Genomic DNA, 6,000 nt, shown 5'->3' with positions numbered 1-6,000 from the left:
CCAACCAAACAGTACTATGATCCGACAATGTCCTAGGAAAAATCTTAACGCTCTTAACCCTAGAGAAAAGATCAGTAGTAATTAAAATAAAGTCAATCCTAGAGAAAGATTTATGTCTATCCGAAAAAAAGTAAAATCTCTGTCTTTCATATTCCTTTCCTGCCATACATCTCTTAATTCCAGATCCTCCTTCAAATAAAAAAAAAAAAGCTTTAGGCAATTATGAATTAGAAAAGTTTTTGGAGGATCCCTTCTTGTCTTCAGATGGGTCCAAAACTCCATTCCAGTCCCCCATCATAATAACAGATTTGTAATCCAATTCAATTAGTCTCTGATGTAAAAATTTGAATAACTTTTGCTGTTGTTGATTTGGAGCATATAATCCAATAAGAAGAACTTTCTTTCCTTGTAGCATTAATTCAATACTAACATATCTCCCTTGTTTGTCCAATTCAATTAATCTAGCCGAAAAATCTTTTCTTAAATAGATGACCACTCCAGTCTTCTTGTCCAGAGCAAAAGATGCAAAATGTGTTCCCAATCGGGAATTAGCCAGATACTTTTGGTCTTTTAATGCAATATGTGTCACTTGAAACAAACAATGTCATTTTTATGTTGTTTCAAATAATAAAATTCTTTCTTTTCTGTGGTGAATTTAAGCCATTAACATTCCATGTCAGGAACTTCACCATCTCTGGTGACCATGAGCCTTCGGATGTGCTCCTCCCACAGGCTCTGAAACAACCGCATCTTGCGTAGTTAGACCAGATACAAGTTTCTGTTTTTGCTCTTTTTCCATACGCTTGTGTGCAGCCCTAGTCATCCTCTGTTCTTTTGGGTCCTCCTTTAATGCCAAACTCTGCTCCATAATCTCAGCCTGCTACATCTCCTCAAGAGGCAATGACATTGCCCCTTCACTCAATTGTTTATCTTCTTGTCTTACTTCTGTTCTTTTAACTCGAGGAGACGGTGGTGAACCTGCTTTAAGGACCTTAGTATAAAAATCTTTTGCTTTTAAAATTGTATTCAACATGTACCTCGTCCCTGCATAATTCACCACAATTCCATTGGGTATTTCCCATCTAAACTGAATTTGTCACTTCTTAAGCTCATCAGACAGAAAAGCGAAATCTTTCCTTTTTCTAAGAATTTTTGGAGGTATCTCCTTTAAAATTATAATATCTTGGCCTGCAATTTGAAATCTTTCCCAATAAAAAGCCTGGATAATAGAATTTCTAGTTGATCTCCTGGAAAAGTAAATCACTACATCTCTAGGTAAATTTTTCTGTCTAGCAATCCAGGAATTAACCCTAAATGTCTTATCCATTTCTTTAAGTAATTCTTCAGGTTTACATTTCAAGACAGGAGCCACTGCTTGTACCACTTCCCATTCCAAATCTTCTTTAGGATTCTCTTTAAGGCCTCTGATGCACAAAGCAAACTCCATGGTTCTATATTGTGATATGATGACTTCATCTTCATCAATTTTAACCTCTGCTCTATCTATTTTCTCTTCAGCACTGATGATTTTATTTTCCAGATTCTCCACATACTCCATAACTGAATCCACACGAACATCCAGGCATTCAATATGTGCAGCCAAGCCCTGGAGTGCAAGCACTATATCCTCCCTCATCTGTTTGTTTTGATTAACAAATTCTTCCTTTGTTTCCTTTATTTCTTGCTGTAATACTTGTGTTAATACTTATGTTGACTGCATCACAACTTGCTGAATGTCTGCCAATGTAAATGCAGGTGGGGGGGGAAGGTGGTTGTACTGTAGGTTTAGTTGTAATTTGCCCTGCAGCTTGTGGTAAAGGTGAAGAAATAACACTTTTAGAGATTGTAGGACCTCCCCACACCTTGAAGCCATCTCTTAGGTTTTGATTTCCTCTTTCTCCTAGCAAAATCAAAGTTCAAAAAGAGAAAAAAAGAAAGGAGAAGGGAGAAAAAAATAAAAGTTTTTCTCCCAAATTTCCTTATCCTTCAATAAAAAAAGGACAAGCTTCCAAATACACAAAATCCGGTACTGGGTAGAATCAGTTGCAAATTGTATCTCTTGCTATGTTGCAAAATATAACAATTTCCCAAAATAGTCAATTCACACAAGAAAGCAACATTCCAGCACCATTTTTACTCCATTTCCATCAGCTTAAAACTTGAAGAAGATAATGAGTCTGAGATAAAGTTAAAATCCAACTTGAAAATTCAAATCCTCCTGCTTCACTCTGCCTGCTTCTCAAAGAAAAAAAAATACTCACAGTCCCATCTAAGCAGCAGATGTAGTTGTCGCGTCTAGTTCCACTCCTTTATGGAGTGAAAGCATCCTGGGAGCGGAGAAAGCCTGGGCTCAGAGGGAACTCACTCTGTTAGCCCCCAAACTCGTTGGGGGAATCACAGAGGAGCTCTACATCTACCCAAACAGACTCGCCTCTCCCTCTTCTCCCAAGGGAGAGACTTCGGCGCCATGGGACAGCTGATTTTCACTGCCTCTGGGCGCTCTAACGCATCCCAAGATCGGGCGGCTTCAGAAACGCCGCCATTCGGCGCGGCAGCACTGTCAGAAGTTGCCGTTCCAGTTAGTTTAAATAGTGGGCAAAAGGGCCCGAGCTTGGACAAATGCAGTACAAAAAGCAAACAATCATTGAAATTAGTTTGCCTAATATTCCCTCTTGGTGGTAGTTTTTAGGGCCAGAAGGTCATTTTATGCCATTGATTTCTTCAAAGTGTTTGCCAGCCACTAATCCCAAAGGTCTGTAGGCAACCAGAAAAATGTACTGGACTCAATTGTTAAGAATGATGCTAGATGGCTCTAGTAGGTCCACTACTTACCCTGGAAGATCCTGATTAGACAAGAAGGCTCCTGTCAATCTTTTCATATAGGATAAGTTCTAGAAAAGTCTAAAGGAGCTCCAAAGCATATTAGAGGAGCTATTCAAAGTTCAGTAGCCCTGATAATATCTCCCTAGATGTATAAATGTCCAATTCTTGTGATACTCTACTTCAAGCATGTCAAACTGCCAGCCCACGGGCTGGATGTGTCACACCAAAACTGTGCCCACCCCATAGCCAGCATGATATGTCACACAATGACATGTGACATAACAAGTTTGACATGCCTGCTCTACTTGTATATTTGTAGTAAGGTTGGGACCATTAATTCTGCCTAGTTCAGGGAGAAAGAGCAATCAGATTCAATTGCTGAGGTTGTTCTTTGAAAGAACCAAAAACATTAAAAACAAAAAAGCTTAGAGAGGAAATTCCCAATGCTGCCAACACACACAAATACCTGAAATATGTAAGATAGCATCTAATGAAAGAGATGAAGAAACTCTTAAATAATATAAGTCAAAGTTTTGCTGTTATATTTCTTATGTCTTTTGATGGAGTTAAAAGAGTAATAAAAGCATTACCTCTGTGAGGAAGAAGGAAAACACTTTCTGCAAAGTCATGGTTAGTAAGCGAAAAACATTTACCTATCTCTTTTATGTAAATATTTCATGTGAGCTTTATTTATTTGGAAACCTTGTGAAAAAGCAAAAAAAGTACTAACTCTTCAGAATACAAATGTTCTTACAGTAAATCCTTGTATAGAGTAGTATAGAAAGGACAAAGAAAACATGCTCTTCAGCTCTAAAATTTAGCCAGTGATATTACTATATAATTTTGAATGGAAAACATTAACATTATTTAGGGGGAAAAGTAAGGATGCATTTGAAATGGTCTGGTTGCTGTTTCTGAATCCATTTGCCTTATATAGAGATATACTGTGGGTTTCTTGTGCATGGCTATTCCATCTTGTCAGAATCCATTTATATCACATTTCATAAATGTATAGGTAGAACAATGTGCTTATTCTGGGGATTCTGCCATCTCTCCGAAGGGGGGGGGAGAGGATAGACTTTAGGCATCTTCAAACAACAGGGAACATTTGAACAAAAAAGGAAGCAATAACCATAAAACCAAGGAGAGTTCCCTTTCCCATGGAAGGGCCTGACATCTGACCAAATGGATGAGGGGAGGGGCTGAAATGGGAATGCTTTATATAGGATTGAAATGTAACTTTGTTAGATTCCGTCTTGTATTGCCACAATCAATTCCATCCTAGTAAACATTTTCCTTTTGGACTAAACTTGCATCCAAGAGTTCTTATTTCCTAAGATGTGGATTGAGGTGGGTCCTGACAGTAGACGGAATCTGCTTTAAGAGTCAACCTGGAAGGGAAAACCTTACCAGGGGACTTTGCAACAAATACAATGTCTGGTGACGAAGCAAGAGAGGAGGGAAGCCCCATGGAGGGGGAGTCTTCCCCCCAAATGGGAAGCTGAAGCAGCATATTCCCCCGGGGAAGAAGCGGTGGAGCAGTACGACTGAAAACCCCAATGGTCGATGGGCGTTGGAAGGAAACGTGAGTGGGAAAAGGCTTCGGGAGAAGCGACCCTGAGGCAGAGTAACCACCAACCGGAATAGAGGCAAGAGATGGAGAGTTCCCTGCACGCCAGTGAGGAGGAGTGGATCCTGGAAAAGGCCATTGATCTGATGAAAGCAACCCTGAGCTCACTGAGGGAGGAGAGAGCTGAAAATCGCAACCGAGGCAGCGCCTGGAGACGTAACTGGAAAGGTAACGGAGGGGATCCAACACCTGAAACCCCAGGGCCGTCCAATGGAACAGGAATTGCTGCCTCAGCAGTACCCACCCACCCCAGAACCACAGACGGGGACCAGGATGAGGAGCGATACCGGCCCCGGCGCAGACAACGCTCCAGCCAAAGACTCCCACCCCTGGAAGTCAAATTCAAGGGGGAGCCATCACGACTGGGATTTTTCCTAACCCAAGTCCTCAGCTACATGGAAGAGTACGGACGGGACATCCCCAGTGACAAAGCATGCATCCGAATTGTGCAATCTGCCCTGGACGGGATGGCTGCAGACTGGGTGGTGAACTTGCATGACTCCAACGCCCCAGAAGTCAACGACTTCAACCGATTCATGTCATCTTTGAGGCGGCAGTTCGAGGATCCTTTGGCTGACCGTAAGGCCCGGGAGAGAATCAAAACGGTGAGGCAGGGAAGGCAAGCAGTGGCTGATTATACCCAAGAAGTCCAAGCCATTGCCATCAAGCTGAACTGGCCATAAGACATCCTCCTCAGCCACTTCAAAGACGGTCTAAACTACGACCTGTATGACGCTTGCCTGCCTCGAGGAGACCCACCCCATCTCGATGACTGGTACATCCTGGAGGAGGAAGTGGAAATAGACCTACTGAAGAGACACCACAGAGGAAAACCATGGGGCCACCTGCCACCCGAGCAAACACACGAGGGGGAAAAACCACCAGCCACAGCCAAAAAATCAACAGGTGGCTTCAACTGCAGGAGAGAGGGCCACTGTGCTGCAGAATGTTGTTCAAAAGCCCCCCCATGAAAACCAGAGGCATCATCCTCCAAGAAGCCGGGGAAGCCCCAAGGCAACACAAAAGAATCTTCCATGAAGGGGACAGAGGCTGTGGAGTCCACAATTCCTGCCAGGAACTGGGATTGGACTCCGGCCTGCACCGCAGGGATGGTGGACAACTCGGAAGACAGCTCAGAGGGAGAACCATTGGTAAGTGGACCCCTTCCACCCATACTTAAGACAGTGACTATATTAGCTTCCCCTATGCCTGAAGCAGCCAAAAGAAAAGCTCTGATAGATTCTGGGTGCATCCTCTGCCTTATCAGCCCAACGCTGGTGGAGAGATTGAGCATCCCAGTGAGGAAGCTAAAACAACCAATCTCTTTTAGTCAATTAGATGGGACAATAGCAGGGGGAGGACCAGCCACCCTAGCCACTTTACCAATCCACCTATCACTGGGGCCCCATGAGGAGGACATGATGTTTATAGTGGCCTCAGGCATGGTATGCCCAATGATTCTAGGACTGGAATGGCTGAAGAAATGGAACCCTGGGATAAACTGGAGGACAGTAGAACTCAATTTCCCAAAGGGGGGGGCAGAAGAA

The sequence above is a fragment of the Vipera ursinii genome (assembly GCF_947247035.1).
Source record: "Vipera ursinii genome assembly, chromosome: Z".
Taxonomy (NCBI): Eukaryota; Metazoa; Chordata; class Lepidosauria; order Squamata; family Viperidae; genus Vipera; species Vipera ursinii.
This window is presented reverse-complemented; position numbering follows the sequence as displayed.